This window comes from Lipotes vexillifer, unplaced genomic scaffold (genome assembly GCF_000442215.2).
Source record: "Lipotes vexillifer unplaced genomic scaffold, Lipotes_vexillifer_v1.1 scaffold469, whole genome shotgun sequence".
NCBI classification, from domain to species: Eukaryota; Metazoa; Chordata; class Mammalia; order Artiodactyla; family Lipotidae; genus Lipotes; species Lipotes vexillifer.
Genome location: NW_006788006.1, coordinates 1,284,394 through 1,302,260, shown reverse-complemented (window position 1 = coordinate 1,302,260; position 17,867 = coordinate 1,284,394). Strand labels below are relative to the sequence as shown.

At 46.0% G+C, this 17,867-nt stretch overlaps 1 pseudogene; it reads right to left on the bottom strand.

Annotated features, from left to right (window-relative positions):
* Nucleotides 1-17,265: 17,265 nt before the first annotated feature.
* Nucleotides 17,266-17,867, bottom strand: part of LOC103080047 (olfactory receptor 1361-like) — a 1,043-nt pseudogene continuing 441 nt past the window's right edge.

The following is a 17,867-nucleotide window of genomic DNA, read 5'->3' as shown; positions in this document are numbered from 1 at the left end:
CTTCCCCATCTGTGCTTGGGCCGGCTGAAGAGGGCTTGTGGGTGGGTGCAGAGTAGGGGTGTGGTGGGGTGACGGGGCTCCTGTCCTCCTTTCTTTCCCCTCTGGGTCCCTCCAGGTATTGGGGGGTCAGGACCCCATCCCATCTGCTACCACCCTGGGGGACTCCCTGGATTACTCCCATCTGTCTGACCAGTCTCTGTCTCATCATCTTCCTCTGTCTCTCTTTCAGTGACTGTCTCTGTCTCTCTCCATCTCTTTTTTGTCTCTGTGTCTCTCTCCATCTCTTTTTTGTCTCTGTGTCTCTCTCCGTCTCTCTGTCTCTTTGTGTCTGTCTCCATTTCCCTCTCTCTGTCTCCCCGTCTCTTATGGTCTTTTTCTCTCAGACGTTTTCTGTATCCTTTTCTCTGTATCTCTCCCTTTCTCTCTATCTCCTCCTCTATGTCTCTGTCTCTCTCTGTCCTCTCACCTGCCCAGGTGGATCCGGCCCACAGGGGCGAGATGGACCTGGGCTGTCTTTCCTTCGGAAATTCTGGGAGGCCAAGGTGGGCCCAGACCAGACCCTTGATGCCTTCCTTAGATCTTGCCCCCTCCCTCTCCCACTCCGAATCTGGCTATGGCTCCCCAGCACCGGCAAGAACAGGAGCCGGCTTAGCTTCTCACTCAAGACTCCTGTTCACCCCCACCCCCAGCTCTCCCCACACTCAGCTCAGCTCCTTCCACTGCTTCCCAGGCAGGGCTGCCATTTCCCCTCCTCCAGGCCTTTGTATGTTCGGTCCCCTCTGCCTGTTTTGCCTTCCCTCCAGCAACTGGAGCTGGACTCACTGCCTTCAGAAGATGTATTCAAAAAATAAAAAAAAAAGAAAGAAAGATGTATTCACTCATTCATTCACTTGAGAAACACAGAATACCTCTCACGTGCTGAGCCCCAGAAGCACAGGCTTGGAATGTGGGAGCCATTACTATTATTGTTATTATTTGATCATCTGTTTTGGACCGTCAGCAGCTTTGGGGCAGGCCTGTACCTGGGTCTTATCTGTGGTGCCCTGAATGCACCCACCCCCCAGAGGGTCAGAAAGTCCTTGTTAATTAAAATGAGCAATTCGCTCTATACACCCACACACTCTCTCACACACATTCACATACAGACCCATCTCTCTAACTAGGAAACTCCTATTCATCCTTCAAAGCTCAGATCAGATGCCTCCCTCCTCCAAGAAACCCTCTTGGACTCCTAGACAGAGCCCCGGACCCAGCCCTGCATCAAGACTTCTATATGGTATACACGATGGAATATTACTCATCCATAGAAAGGAATGGCATTGGGTCATTTGTAGAGACATGGATGGACCTAGAGAATGTCATATAGAGTGAAGTAAGTCAGAAAGAGAAAAACGAGTATCGTATATTAACGCATATATGTGGAATCTAGAAAAATGGTACAGATGACTTTATTTGCAAAGCAGAAATAGAGACACAGACATGGATTACAAACATATGGACACCAAGGGTGAAAGGGGTGGCGTGGGAGAAATTGGGAGATTGGGATTGACACATATACATTATTGATACTATGTGTAAAATAGACAACTGATGGGAACATACTGTATAGCACAGGAAACTCTACCTAATGCACTGTGGTGTCCTAAATGGGAGGGAAATCCAAAAGGGAGGGGCTATATGTATAGGTATGGTGGAGTCATTTTGCTGTGCAGTAGAAGTTAACACAACACCAATAAAAATTAATTAATTAAAAAAAACCCAGACCTATATATATATTAAAAAAAAGACTTCTATGTGGTATGGAGTGCAGGTAGTGAGGCTTCTGTGTTTCCTGCCTGAGGCTGCAGAAGGAGTGAGATAAAGGGACTGGGCAGTGGGCAGCGCTGCTGGAGAGTGTGAGGGGTGAGATCTAGAGTTTCCAGCACCTCTCTGCCCCCTCCTGATTCCTTCACTGTCCCTTAAGCCAACTTCCTTTTCTCTGTCATGGTGAGAACACCTCCCCTGCACCCCCGCCCCCAGCCCCATGCTCCAAGGATACTGGTTTCTCCCCATGTTCAGGAGCTAAGAAAGCTCAACCTAGACCCCTCCCCAACTCAGTTCTCTGTCCGCCTTCCTTATCTCACCGCCCCCCCATGTCCTGGCTCTGCAGACTGTTTCCTCTTATGATAAAAGTAGGGTATCATAACTGCATCTTGAAGAATGTCAGTGATGATTAAAGGACACTAGGTAGATCATGGAATACTGTTCATTGATCGAGTACCACATGAGGGACACCACACTGAGCACTGGACACGCAACATCTCACTTAAGCCTCCCTGAACCCTAAGAGGTAGTGGACTGTTTTTATTCTCATTTTATAGAAAAGGAACCTGAGGCCCGGAGTGACCCACACGGGGTCATCCAGCTTGTGAGTGACAGAGCTGGCACTTGACCCAGCTGACTCTAGAACAGAGCTGGAGAGAAGTCCTAAGACCCCACCTCCCACCATGCTTTCCTGCCCCCCAACTCCCATCCACTGACTCTCTCAGGCTGAGTCATCAGAGGTCAGCTCTCTCCACTCCTGATGTCCCCCCAGGAGACCCTGGAACCAGCCTCATCGCAGGTGCTGTGGCTAATTCCAGGCCTGACACCACCGGCTCCAAAAAGGGATCCCTCCCCCAGGAGATACTGGCTCGCTCCATGGCCTTGTAGGGTAGACCCTTGTCCCTGGAATGGCCTCTTGCTCAGGGAGCTCCCGGAGGTGGAATCTGATGCCGGGGAGGGGAGAAGGCGGCTAGGAATTGTGTTAGAGCCCAGCTGTCTCCCCTGCCCTGTAGCCTTAGCACTGGAGTTATGCTCTCTCTGTGTATCTGCCTCAGGGACACCCCAGAATTCCTGGCCAGGACTGGAAGGGTCATCTGGGGTTCCTGGTCCCTGGGGACTCTGGTCCAGCTGTCCAGGCTGCGTGGCCTGGGGCATGAGGTGGATGAAGCCTGCCGTTTATAGCTCAGAAGGAGTGAGCTGCCTTCCTGCACCATCATTCTCCAACTGGGGACTTCTGAGGACCGGGGTGGGGGAAGAGCTCTGTGTTGCCATCAGGCCACCTCACAGCCCTGAGACTCAGGGTCACTTATTGAGCACCTACTACATGCCAGGCACTGTGCAGGCTTTGGAGACATGATGCTGGACATGACTCAGCCCAGTGAGGAGAGACAACCAATACCTGCAAACCACTGTGGAATTTGTTCGGATAAGGCAAACTGCTGTCTTAGGTTGGGATCCCCCAGAAGCAGACCCTGAGACAAAAATTCGAGAGCAAGTAATTTATTTGGGAAGTTACCCAAAGAGACACAGGTAGGGGGTGGGGAAGTGAGGAGCGTTACCACTCTGGAAGCCTGGAGCACAGTGCCACCAGGGACCTCGCAGGGGCAGCAGAGAGCATGCCCTTCAGAGTTTGAGGACCTGAGGGGTGAAGGAGCTGGGGTATTTATCTACCAATTCCCATCCTTGTCAATTGAAGGCTGATCCTGTGGGGTGTTGATATAGGGCAACCACCAGCTTCAGCAGCTGGAGAAAGACACCCCCGCACCCCGCCATGCATAGGTGCTGGAAGAAGGAAGCCCTTGGTAGAGGGGGACCTGATTAATTTTGGGTGGAAGTCAGGGAAGACTTCCCTGAGGAGGTGGCAATTGAGGTGAGGTCTGAAGGAGGACTGTAAGGGGGTTGCCTCTCCCCCCGCCAAATCTCTCCTGGAGTTTGAGGCACGCAGAGAGACCGAGGGGCCAGAGTGAATTTACTGAGTACTGGAGGAAAAGAGCAAAGATGGTCTCAGCTTGCATCCTATGGAGTCTCGCTCACTGAATAATAATATAACAAGGATGATAACCGACATGGCACTGGCTAAAGATGACCCAGAGCATCAACAGATGTGCTGAGCCGGTCACGTGCAGCATGTGGGCAAGGGGTGGGCGGGGATGGGGAACTTGACCCTTCACTGAGAACCTTGTGCAGTGTGTACTTGGAGTCCCCTCAGCAGGGATGTTGCTCATTAAGGTCACACAGCTGGCACTGTGCCAAAGCCAAGATTTGAACCTGAATCTGTCTGATTTCCCCGGACCCTGAAACCACCACTGCTCCAGCCCTACTGTCCTGTTTATTAAGAATCACCAGGGAAGGAGCCAGTGTGGGGAGGAGGGAGGAAAGGGCCCCGTGTTCTCCCCAAATTCTCTGAGGCAGACTCCAAGGGAACTGTGTGGATTACAGACCTTGCCCACAAATGCTGAAAAAGAGGCATGGCCACAAGCTTTATGGCATCATCATAATAATTAATAATAATTATGGTTAACGCTGACATTTCCCTCAATCTGCCTGCGCTGTTCTAAATGCCTCACATATATAAGCTCATATATTAATTTTCACAATAACCCTATGAGATGGGGCTATTATTATTCCCATTTTACAGCAGGAGAAACTGGAGCACAGAGAGGTCAAGAAACTTGCTCAAGGCCACACAGCTGAAAATGGCAAAATCAAGATTTGAACTCAGGCTGTCTGACTCCAGAGTTAACACCCTGAACCACTGTACTATGCCCTGAACAGCCTCATATGCTTGACCTCCAGCCAAAATTACCTTTGCAGATGACAGCCGCTTCCCACTGGGTGTCAGAGCTACCACTACTGAGAGATGATTCTCTGTGAGTCCCAGGTGTTTCCATACAACTCACAAGCAGGGATGTGGACAGCTTTCATTCTGGCTGTCTTTTCAAGAATGTTTGTGTAGCAAGCAGCCCCGGAAGATAGAGAGAATTTCTTGCTCTGGAGCAGCGGGAAGGTTTGTTTGCTGTCCATGTAACAAAGTTAATGCTTCCCTCTGAGATAAAGGTAGAGCAGGTTTGTTCACAGTCCACTAAAAAAGACAGGAGTTTCTGAGCTCAGAATTACTCAGCTGTGGTGCAAACCCAACGTGCACCTGTATTGTCCCCATGGCATTTGAGAGGAACCAGCAAAAACATGATGTTCATACTGCCTGCTGTGCTGTGAGTAGTAAAGTCCTTTGTCTCTGACCCTGGAGTCTTGTATCTTCTGCCAGCATTCATGAAACTGGCAGGTTAAATTGTCAGCTTACAAGTAAAGTCTCAGACCCTTCACAGTCCTAGATACCTATTTGCTCTCTCTATGATGCTACCTGTCACCAAGATGTCTCACCAGGGATCCTGGATTTAACCTGTTTAGGTTCCACCTCTGCTGCTGCCTTTCTGACCTGGTGCAGAGTGGAACATGAGGCATGACATGACGTGAAGCATGTCATTCTTTAAGGTTGATTTCTCAACCTTGGCACTGTTGACATTTTGGGCTGGATCATTCTTTATAGTATAAGGCTGTCCTGTGCACTGTAGGATGTTGAACAACATCCCTGGACACTACTCACTAGATGCCATTAGCACCCCACCCCCAGTCATGACAACGTAAAATGTTTCCATACATTGTCAATGCCCCCTGGTGTGTGGCCTAAATCATCCTCCTTGTTGAGAACCACTCCCTTTAGGAAGGACCAACAGCTTAGGCAACAAAAAAAGCTGCCTTCTTTGTCTTAGGGAGTCTATTTTTCAGAGAGATCCTTCTACACTCCCAAATTATCAATATATAGAAATGATTCCTAGATTACTCTCAGTATGAACACTGGCATATTGGAAGTCTTGTGACTTTGGATGAATGAATGAGTTAACAAGCAAATGATAAAAAGTAACACCACCACTGTACACCCATGTTCATGGCAGCATTATTCACAATAGCTAAAAGGTGGCAGCAAACCAAATGGCCTTTGGTGGATGAATGGATAAACAAAATGTGGTTCATCCACACAATGGAATATTATTCAGTCTTAAAAAGGAAGGATCTTCTGACACAAGCTGCAATGTGGATGAAACTTGAGGACATTGTGCTACATGAAATAAGCCAGTCACAAAAAGGACAAATATTGTATGATTCGTCTTATATGAGGTCCCTAGAGTAGTCAAATTCACAGAGACAGAAGAAAGTAGAAAGGTGGGTGCAAGCGGCTGAGGGGTGGAAATGGGGAGTAAGTGTTTAATGGGGACAGAGACCCCATTTTGCGAGATGAAAAGAGTTCTGGAGGTGGATGGTGGTGACGGCTGCACAATAATGTGAATGTACTTAATGCTACTTAACTATACACTGAAAAAAGACTAAGATGGTAAATTTTATGTTATGTGTATTTTACCACAATTTTTAAAAAGTAACAACAACAAAACAACCAATTGCATCTGTTGAGTATTTACTATGCACCAGGCACCGAATGTTTTAGATGCACTGTCTCAGAGTTTACAAACTTCAGTTATCCCCATGTCACCTCTACCCTTTTGTCCATGTCTTACTTTGGGTTTCCCCCAAAGTAGGCCCCAAAACAAGAGTTTGTGGGAGGGGGTTCCTGGAAGCCTGGTGAGAGAGTGGGGAAAGGAGACAGGGAGAGGAGGTACGTTCATGAGTGGCTACCGCTGCGGGCAACCAGGGGTTGTTTTCACTAGGGATCTTATGAACACTTCTGACGTCTACTCTGAAGTCATCTTAGAGGCATCCAACTGAAAGGTCAGGAGGCTGGGGGCATTTGCCCACCAACTCTTTTTTTTTTTTTTTTTTGCGGTACGCGGGCCTCTCACTGTTGTGGCCTCTCCCGTTGTGGAGCACAGGCTCCGGATGCGCAGGCTCAGCAGCCATGGCTCACGGGCCCAGCTGCTCCACGGCATGTGGGATCTTCCCGGACCGGGGCACGAACCCGCGTCCCCTGCATCGGCATGCGGACTCTCAACCACTGTGCCACCAGGGAAGCCCTGCCCACGAACTCTTGACCCTCAGTGACTGATGGCTACACCCTGGGCATTAACACCCTGCAGCTTCTGGTCTGCCACACGTGGGGCCAAGAACACTCCGTATCAGAAGTTGTTGGCATGTGATGGGAACTGTCTTCAGGTGAACTATGGGTGTGTTGAAGGAATGTTGGGAGGGGTCACCAACAGTGGCTGCTAAGGCCATGTCTGTGTACCAAAGGTTCTATCATTTCCTTGATTTTTTTTTTTTTCTTTAAATCTATCATTAAAAAAATCTCAGGGGCTTCCCTGGTGGCGCAGTGGTTGAGAGTCTGCCTGCCGATGCAGGGGACGCGGGTTCGTGCCCCGGTCTGGGAAGATCCCACATGCCGCAGAGCGGCTGGGCCCGTGAGCCATGGCTGCTGAGCCTGCCAGCCTGACTTTTCTATGTAAATCCTTCAAAAATGTTTCTGGCTCTACAGTTTTGGTAAGATCCAGGTTAACACAAGCTTGTCAGAATTGCTTTCTTCAGTAGTAAGCAGTTAGATCAGGAAATAAACCACAAAAATTCCTTAATTGCTAGTCATCTAAGTAAGCTCTTATACTTTGGCTGAAAAAAATAAACCAAAGGAAAGAAATACCTAGCAATCTTTTTCTGGGTATTTTTTTTTTTTTTTTTTTTAAACATACAGTATTTGTCTTTCTTTGTCTTGTTTATTTATTTATTTATTATTTTGTGTGTGTGTGTGTGTGTGTGTGTGTGTGTGGTTCGCGGGCCTCTCACTGTTGTGGCCTCTCCCGTTGTGGAGCACAGGCTCCGGACACGCAGGCTCAGCTGCCATGGCTCAGGGGCCCAGCCGCTCCGCGGCACGTGGGGTCTTCCCGGACCAGGGCATGAACCTGCGTCCCCTGCATTGGCAGGCGGACTCTCAACCACTGCGCCATCAGGGAAGCCCTCAAGTCCGGCTTTATTTTACTTTTTAGTATAAGTTTATATTTTATTTATTTACTTTTGGCTGCGGTGGGTCTTCGTTGCTGCGCATGGGGTTTCTCTAGTTGTGGCGAGCCGGGGCTACTCTTCGTTGCAGTGCATGGGCTTCTCCTTGCTGTGGCTTCTCTTGTTGTGGAGCACGGGCTCTAGGCATGCGGGTTTCAGTAGCTGTGGCATGTAGGCTCAGTAGTTGTGGCTCGGGGGCTCTAGAGTGCGAGCTCTGTAGTTGTGGTGCACGGGCTTAGTTGCTCTGCGGCATGTGGGATCTTCCTGGACCAGGGCTTGAACCCATGTCACCTGCATTGACAGGTGGATTCTTAACAACTGTGCTACCAGGGAAGTCCCTCAACTGTAGCTTTATGAGCAAGTGAGTATGCAGATAGAGGGCTGTATCATTGGTTTTAATGAGTACAGAAACCTTATATCAGATGATGCTGAGGGATTCATTCTAAAACAAAGTCAAGAAAGCACCTGAGGCGGATCATGCTCAAAGGAGGTAATATTACTCTGCTCCAAAGTGTCTCCAACTAGAATATTACTCAGCCATAAAAGAGGATAAAATAATGCCATTTGCAGCAACAAGGGTGGACGTAGAGATGATCATACTAAGTGAAGTAAACCAGAAAGAGAAAGACAAATACCATATGATATCACTTATATGTGGAATCTAAAATATGACACAAATGAACTTATCAGAAACAGACTCACAAATGTAGAGAACAGACTGGTAGTTGCCCAGGGGGATAGAAGATGGGGGGAGGGATAGATGGGGAGTTGTTTTTTTTTTAACATCTTTATTGGAGTATAACTGCTTTACAATGGTGTGTTACTTTCTGCTTTATAACAGTGAATCAGCTATGCATATACATACATCCCCATATCCCCTCCCTCTTGCATCTGCCTCCCACCCTCCCTATCCCACCTCTCTAGGTGGTCACAAAGCACCAAGCTGATCTCCCTGTGCTATGCGGCTGCTTCCCACTAGCTATCTATTTTACATTTGGTAGTGTATATATGTCCATGCCACTCTCTCACTTCATCTCAGCTTACCCTTCCCCCTCCCCATGTCCTCAAGTTCATTCTCTACATCTGCGTCTCTATTCCTGTCCTGCCCCTAGGTTCTTCAGAACGATTTTTTTTTTTTAATTCCATATATATGTGAGAGCATATGGTATTTGTTTTCCTCTTTCTGAATTACTTCACTCTGTATGACAGACTCTAAGTCCATCCACCTCACTACAAATAACTCAATATAATTTCTTTTTATGGCTGAGTAAGATTCCATTGTATATATGTGCCACATCTTCTTTATCCATTCATCTGTCGATGGACACTTAGGTTGATTCCATGTCCTGGCTATTGTAAATAGAGCTGCAATGAACATGGTAGTACATGACTCTTTTTGAATTATGGTTTTCTCAGGGTGTATGCCCAGTAGTGGGATTGCTGGGTCGTATGGTAGTTTTATTTTTAGTTTTTTAAGGAACCTCCATACTGTTCTCCATAGTGGTTGTATCAATTTACATTCCCACCAACAGTGCAAGAGGGTTCCTTTTTCTCCACACCCTCTCCAGCATTTGTTGTTTCTAGATTTTTTGATGGTGGACATTCTGACCGGTGTAAGATGATATCTCATTGTAGTTTTGATTTGCATTTCTCTAATGATTAGTGTTGCTGAGCAGTCTTTCAAGTGTTTGTTGGCAGTCTGTATATCTTCTTTGGAGAAATGTCTATTAGACTGGGAGTTTGGAGTTAGCAGATGCAAACTATTATATAGAGAACGGATAAACAGCAAGCTGTATAGCACAGGGAACTATATTCAATATCCTGTGATAAACCATAATGGAAAAGAATATGAAAAAGAATATATATATATATATGTATAACTGAATCACTTTGCTGTACAGCAGAAATGAGCACAGCATTGTAAATCAACTACACTTCAATAAAATTAAAACAAAACAAAGTATCTTCAACTAGAACTTTTCAGCCATGGCACGTGACTCGGTTCAGTCTAGTTCAAGATGCTGACAAACTTCAGGGCTGGTGCTTGAAAGACAGAATTTTGGTGCTTGAAAGAAGCTTTTCAAGGAGTTAAAGTGTATTTGAACATGTGACGATTGATATTTATAGAATAAAGGTTTTTGCTTTCTTTGTCCCTTTCATGGTGGTAGCAGGGTAAACTTTTGAGAAGGTGCCAAATATCTAAGAACATATATCTGCCCCTGAGAGAGTTTCTGTAGAATTCAATTCCATTAGTTAAAATAGTTTTTCTAGGGGACTTCCCTGATGGTCCAGTGGTTAAGAATCTGCCTTCCAATGCAGGGGATGGGGTTCTATCCCTGGTTGGGGAACTAAGGTCCCACGTGCCTCAGAGCAACTGAGCCCACATGCCGCAACTACTGAGCCCGCAGGTTCTACTGCCCGCGTGTTCTAGAGCCCATGCACCACATCTAGAGAGCCTGTGCTCTGCAACTAGAGAAGCCCACGCGCCACAATGAAGAGCCCGAGCACTGCAAAGGAAGATCCCGCATGACGCAACGAAGATCCCGAGTGCCACAGCGAATATCCCGAGTGCCGCAACTAAGACCTGACAGGGCCAAATAATAATAAAAAATGTTTTAAAAAAAATAAGTACAATAAAATAGTTTTTCTACTAACTGGCCCCAGCCTGAAGCTTGACACAGTAACTAGACTAGCTATTTATTCTACAACTATCTTAAGAGAACTGTCAACTGCTTTAATTTACAAAGATTATATTTAAATTCCATTCTTTGGACTATGTTAAAGATTGTATGTTTCAAAGCATCCTTTTAAAAACTTATTTCTTTGTGCTTACAATTTTTTTCTATAGTAGATCATTTTATTGATTAAATTTAACCCCCTCTGTTTTCAACAGAAAACAGATCAGTGCATTCCTAAGGATCAGGGAAGAGTTTGTTGCATAGGATTGTGGGGTGGGGGTCAGGGCTGATAAATGGAATATTGCCTGCCATATCAGTAAACAAAGGATGTCAGTCTTCAGTGCTTGCAGCCCTCCGACGTGAGCCAGTGAGCCCTGAGAGAACTAAGGAAGGAAAGAATACCTGCCATCTAGCAGCCATCAGACTGCAGCCCCTCCCCACAGTGAGCCCTGTGGAAACTCAGGATGTGAAAACATAGGATACTGGCCCCAGATAACAGAGGTGCATATCAAAATCATGATTTCAGTGATCCCAGACTCTTGTATCTTCCTATACGTAGAAAAGCACTAAATTCCTTAACTTGACATATCTGATTTTCTTTAATTAACAATAATCTTTCGATGTTCAGACTATCTGCCCTTTGTTGCAAAACGTCTATATAACCTGGTTTCCCCCTGGCCTCCCCAGAGCAGTTCTTTCAGGGTTACTTGAGATGCTGCTTCCCGGGCTTGAAGTCCTAAAAATTCCCGCCAAATAAAACATGACTCTCAACTTTTAGGTTGTGAATATTTTTTAAGTCAACAGGGCTGAAGAACTGCTCTACTCTTTGGTTATGGTGGCGACGGCAGATGTCAAACTTCAGAGTGTTTTACTGAATGTAAATTCTACGTCAATAAACATGACTTTAAAAACTTGAAAGAAAAGTGTCTCCAGCTAGAAATGATCAGTGAAGTGAGAAATTGTTGAGAAGGCAACGCAGTTTGGTTTTTTTAGGTGTTCTTTGTTGCGAGTGTGGTTCTAAAACATTTCTTCATACCCTTATGTTGTTATTACCAGCTGACGATTAAAAAAACTCAAATAACTTCTTTGGTCTCATCATAGTGGTATGCCGAGGTACCAGTTGTGTTTTCTACACATTTAAGTAAAATGCGTTTATCCATTTCACACTTAAAAAAATTATTTTTAATTGTTTTGGCCCTGCCACACGGCACATGGGATCTTAGGTCCCTGACCAGGGATGGAACTTGCGCTCCCAGCAGTGGAAGCACCGAGTCTTAGCCACTGGAGTGCCAGGAGAGTCCCCATTTCACATCTATAGTCATCTTGCTTGCCAGTCATTCATGAACTGTATTATCTCATTTAATCCTCCTAACATCCCTGTGCACTAGGCATTATTACCTTTATTTTACATATGAGAAAATGGGGACTCAGAGGGGTGAAATGACTTATCCCAGGCAGCGCTCAGGTACACAACATAATGCTTCCATATTTGTATATATTGCCAAATGATCACCCCAATAAGTCTAGTGCACAACAATCACCATAGGCTATAATGGAATAAAAAAAAGAATATAGATGTATACATATATGTGTATAACTGAATCACTTTGCTGTACACCTGAAATTAACACAATATTGTAAATCAACTATACTTTAATTAAAAAAACCAAAAAAACCCAACCATCACCACACATACTTAAAATTTTTTTTTCTTGTGAAGAGAACTTTCAAGATCTCTCTTCGCAACTTTCAAGATCTCTCGTAACAACTTTCAAATACACAGTACAGTATTATTAACTATACAAATCATGCTGTACATTACACTTCCTGAGTTAATTATTTTATAACCTGAAGTTTGTCCTTTTTGACCACTTTCACCCATTTACCCTACCACTCACTCCCTGCCTCTGGTAACACCAATCTGCTCTCTGTATCTATGAATTGATTTTGTTGCTGTTGTTTTTTAAGATACCACATATAACTGTGCAAACGACATCAAACGGTATTTGTCCTTTCTCTGTCTGACTTATTTTACTTAGCATAATGCCCTCAAGGTCCATATTGTCACAAATGGCAGGATTTTTTCTTTTTTATGGCCAAATAGTAATTCATCCATCTTGAATAAACATATCGGCAGCTGTAAGATACAGCTACTAGATAAACAACCAGTTAAGGAACTAGGCTGCCCCACCCATGAGGCTCTCCTTTCAGAAAGCCCTGGGTAACCTAAATAACTGACCACTTGCACAGCCCTACTTCTCTCTTCTTGTGCCCTAATTCTTGTTATTAGGCTTTAAATTAGCCAATAAAGAGTGAATCTGCAACACCACAGGCACCCCACACTTGGACCCTAATAAAGGCAGAGCCCCAGGTCTGTGCTGTCTCTCTACCTGTGACGTCACTGTGTGGCCCTTGGTGTGTCCTGTACCCTCCAGGACCTGTAAGAAATCTTTTTTTCAAAGTTCCCCAATGGTTGTTGCTGAGGTGTCTTGCAATCATAAGAACCACAAGGGCTAGTCCAGCCACACCATTGGCTCTGGTTGGTTGTGGAAATGCCTGTGGGGGTCCCTACAAGTGTTACAGGTCGAGGTGGGTGACCCCAGGTGTTCCTAGCTGAGAATGACACACCTTCTCACCCAAGACCTTTGTTTCAAAGGACCTCAGGTAGCCACCATTCACATGATAAAGAGACCCAGGTAAATCAAGGAATGCAAAAACTTAGGCTGGGAAAAAGCTTCTGGTATGGTTACTGACTGGGAACAAATAGCCTGTGAAGTATTCCAGAGAATTATTTTGAAACCATGCACCCAGTCTGTGCCTGTTTGAGCCTTAAAACGATACCCAGATCCTGGGCTTCCCTGGTGGCACAGTGGCTAAGAATCCACCTGTCAGTGCAGGGGACATGGGTTCAACCCCTGGTCCGGGAGGATCCCACATGGCGCAGAGCAACTAAGCCTGTGTGGCACAACTACTGAGCCTGTGCTCTAGAGCCCGTGAGCCACAACTACTGAGCCTGCGTGCCGCAACTACTGAAGCCCACGTGCCTAGAGCCGGTGCTCCACAACAAGAGAAGCCACCGCAATGAGAAGCCTGCGCACCGCAATGAACAGTAGCCCCCGCTCGACACAACTAGATAAAGCCCGTGCACAGCAACGAAGATCCAGAGCAGCTAAAAATAAAAATAAATAAATAAATTTTTTTAAAAAACCCAGGTTCCCTAATTTGCATTAGAGGAATCAGGCGATGATGGCTGTAGAATTCCCAAGTAGTGTATTTCCTTCTATGTTTACTTCAAATGTGGTGTGAAATAAAATTCATACTTCATGGCAAGACAAGCAAAATTGAACCGTAAAAATTCTCCTCTGCTTTTTGGCCTTGTCTCTCCCCCGAACTGTGTATTGTGTATGTGCATTATTCATCATCAAACCTCCCCCATTGGCAGGAATACCTGCCGTAAAGAGCAACATTCTCCTAGCATCAACCAGAGAACTCTTTCAAAGATAGCATTTATGGCTTCCCTGGTGATGCAGTGGTTGAGAGTCCGCCTGCTGATGCAGGGGACACAGGTTCGTGCCCCGGTCCGGGAAGATCCCACATGCTGCGGAGCGGCTGGGCCCGTGAGCCATGGCCACTGAGCCTGCACGTCCAGAGCCTGTGCTCCGCAACGGGAGAGGCCACAACAGTGAGAGGCCCGCGTACCGCAAAAAAAAAAAAGATAGCATTTCTTCTTGAGCTTATCAGGGGTCACGTGACCCACCACAATGACACTTAGATCTGGATTATGTAGACTGTCAATAATACACCTTTTGATGTACAGCCCTCTGTCTCAAAAAAACTTATATAACTGTGCCTTGACTTCTAACAGGTGGAACAGTTCTCAGAGCTTTTTGAGATGCTCTTCCTGGGTTATAATCTTCAAATTTGGCTCAAATAAAATTTTCCATTTCTTTCTTAGATCAACTGATTAATTTTTCATTGACGGTGGCCACAGAGAGTAATGGACAATGAAGAATATCCCAGATGGCAAAACCAGAGACTGCAGTGAATAACAGACAAAGAGGTTTCCCCTCTAGAGCCAAAGAATTTATTCCACTTCATAAGCAGGGAAATCTTAAATAGATTCTGCCCTGTGGGATTTGATCATTATGATGGACCAGTAGCTGGTCTCATATTGTACTTTGGGTGAGGGGAGGGCCAGATAAATAAACTTTTAGTTTAAAAATTATTAGATCATGGGATAAACATTCTGTTCTGCTGAAGAAGACTGTGTATCAGGCAGAGATTTTGGACTCTGAGCTGGAAGCATCACTGGATGGGACTTTAGGTTATCTTCTTTAGGGCAGGGTATAAGTGGATTCTGTGGGTGGGGAGAAGCATGCTTTCATGTATGTGGTGGCTGGAGGGATGGAATGTGGACTGCCAGCTCTCCACAAAAATCTACTCCTTCTTCTGTAATGACAGAATCACAGCCTAGCAACATGGCTGACCACCTATGCCGTATTTCCCAGCCTCTCTTGCAGCTAGGTATTACCCAGTGTGGAATGTGAAAAGTACATGACACTTCAAGATCAGGGACTTTCTTCCCCTGTGCTCGCTGATTTCTTTCTTCTTCTTTTTTTCAATCTAGAGTTCACAGCTTCAACCTCACAGACAATAATAATGCTCAGGGAAATAGACAAGAAATAGAACATTGGGAACCTAGGTTTCTGATTGATTGAAAGGAGCAGAGTCACCCACTGATATAGATCTCTGACTGTTACTTGAGAGGGGAATAAACTTCTACTTTGCTTGAGCCATTACTCTTTTTTTTTTAAAATTATTTATTTACTTTTAGCTGTGTTGGGTCTTTGCTGCTGCCTGCGGGCTTTCTCTAGTTGCGGCGAGCCAGGGCTACTCTTTGTTGCGGTGCGCGGGTTTCTCCTTGCAATGGCTTCTCTTGTTGCGGAGCACGGGCTCTAGGTGCAAGAGCTTCAGTAGTTAGTTGTGGCACGCGGGCTCAGCTGCTCTGTGACATATGGGATCTTCCCGGACCAGGGCTCGAACCCATGTTCCCTGCATTGGCAGGCGGATTCTTAACCACTGTGCCACCAGGGGGGTTCCCATTATTCATTTAGTCTTTTGTTTATGCAAATGTTATGGATTGAATTACATCCCTTTCCCAAATTTATGTGCTGAAATCCTAACCCCTAGTATTCAGAATGTGTCTGTTTTTGCATATAATAGTTAAGATGGGGCCATATTAGAGTAAGGTGAGTTCCTAATCCAAGGTAACTGGTTTCCTTATAAAAAGGGGACATTTGGAGATAGACATGCCCACAGGGAGGATGCCATGTAAAGATGAAGGCAGATATCTACAAGTCAAGGGACACCAAAGATAGCCAGTAAACCACCAGGAGTGAGGGGAGAGGCATGGAACAGACTCTCCCTTATAGCCTCAGAAGAAACCAACCTGCTAATGCCTTGATCTCAGACTTGTCTCCAGAACTGTAAGACAATAAATTTCTGTTATTTAAGCCATATAATTTGTGGTATTTTGTTATAGAAGCCCAAATACAGCAAGTAGGCTATTCATCCTACCTAATACAAAAATTAGTATCAGAAATGGGGTGTTGCAATCACAAAAGTCAAAAATCAGTTGCATTAGCTTAGTGACCTGCTGGTAAGGTCACAAATATTGCAGACTGGATGACTGACCCTCATTATGCCAAAGAACAACATTTGGTAATGTCATCACCTGCGATCACCTACCTGAAAGCTAGATCGTATGTCTACTAAGCCTGTGTTTTGAGAAGTGATTGTAAAGAGTTAGAATGTCACTGTAAGTGGGCTGCTCCTTGCTGCTTTCAGCAAGGAATCACAAGAAAGAGATGCTCTTACACAAGAATTGGCCACTTTTCAAAGTCAGGAACATCACGAGTTTGGAAGAGCCAACAGTTTCTTCGCCCCCTAAACAGTATAAACAAGGATCCTGCCCAAGGCTATTGTTTCAGATGACCATTAATGGAGAATAACAAAGATGTAGATAGTTCAATGAAGCAAATACTGCAAATTAAATAGACACAAGAACTCTGGCTAGAAAAGAACACTGAATGTTCTAGCAATGGAGCTAGCTAGAAGCAACTAGACCAGATGTCTACTAAGTTTTCTGAAGCAACAGTGTTGCTAAAAAATCCGAGTTCAGTCTGCAAAATCTTATGACTTCTGAGCTTTTGCCTTGGGTCTCTTTCTTATAGCAGCTTAACCTGACCCTTAACCCAATGTGGGGCTTGAATCCTGGTCTCTCTGGTTTCCAGAGTACTACCTTTCTTTTGTGTGTGTGGTATGCGGGCCTCTCACTGCTGTGGCCTCTCCCGTTGCGGAGCACAGGCTCCGGACGCGCAGGCTCAGCCGCCATGGCTCATGCACCCAGCCGCTCCGCGGCATGTGGGATCCTTCCGGACCGGGGCACGAACCCGTGTCCCCTGCATCGGCAGGCGGGCTCTCAACCACTGCGCCACCAAGGAAGCCCCAGAGTACTTCCTTTTAACCATTACATGTGCTTTAGGCTGCAGTTTAAGTGCCACAAGATCAGGGATTTTGTTTGTTCCCTGCCAGACTCTTGAAAGACTGTAAATAGTAAACAGTAAATAGTAAAATGTGACAGACGTTCAATAAATATCTGTTGGAAGGATGAGGTAATAAACAAATGAACCAAGAGTGATATGAAGGAACTATCTAAGACTGGGACTGTGCCCGGAAGTTCAGAACAGATGGGAGCTGTATTTGGACAGGCATTCCAATGCTGTGGTCACCAAATAGAAACTGGCCTCCTGCTGATGAGGGCACCCAAGGCGCCCTTCATGTCGTTGTTGCGTAGACTGTAGATGAAGGGGTTCAGCATGGGAGTGACCACGGTGTACATCACTGCAGCGGCTGTGTCCTTCTGGGCCGTGCGGGAGGACATGGGGCTGAAATAAACCCTGATGAGTGTGCCGTAGAACAGGGACACCACAGAGAGGTGAGAGCCTCAGGCGGAGAAGGCCATCCGCTTGCCTCTGGTGGACGGGATCCTCAACGCAGCAGCAAAGATGTGCGTGTAGGATACCAAGATGCCCGCAAAGGGGGTGATGATGGGCAGGGCGCCCACGGTGTACACCATTGCATTGTTGAGAAAGGTGTCAGAGCATGCGAGCTTCAGCAGACGGCCGAGGTCGCAGAAGAAATGGGGGACCTGGTTGTGGATGCAGAATGAGAGGCGGGTTAGTGATATCGTGTAGGTCAAGGCATTCCCAAAGGTTGCAGTCCAGGATGCTGCCACCAGGAGGCTACAGAGCTGTGGTATCACAGACGTGGCACAGTGCAGAGGGTGACAGATGGCCACATGGCGGTTGTAGGCTGTGGCGGTCAGCA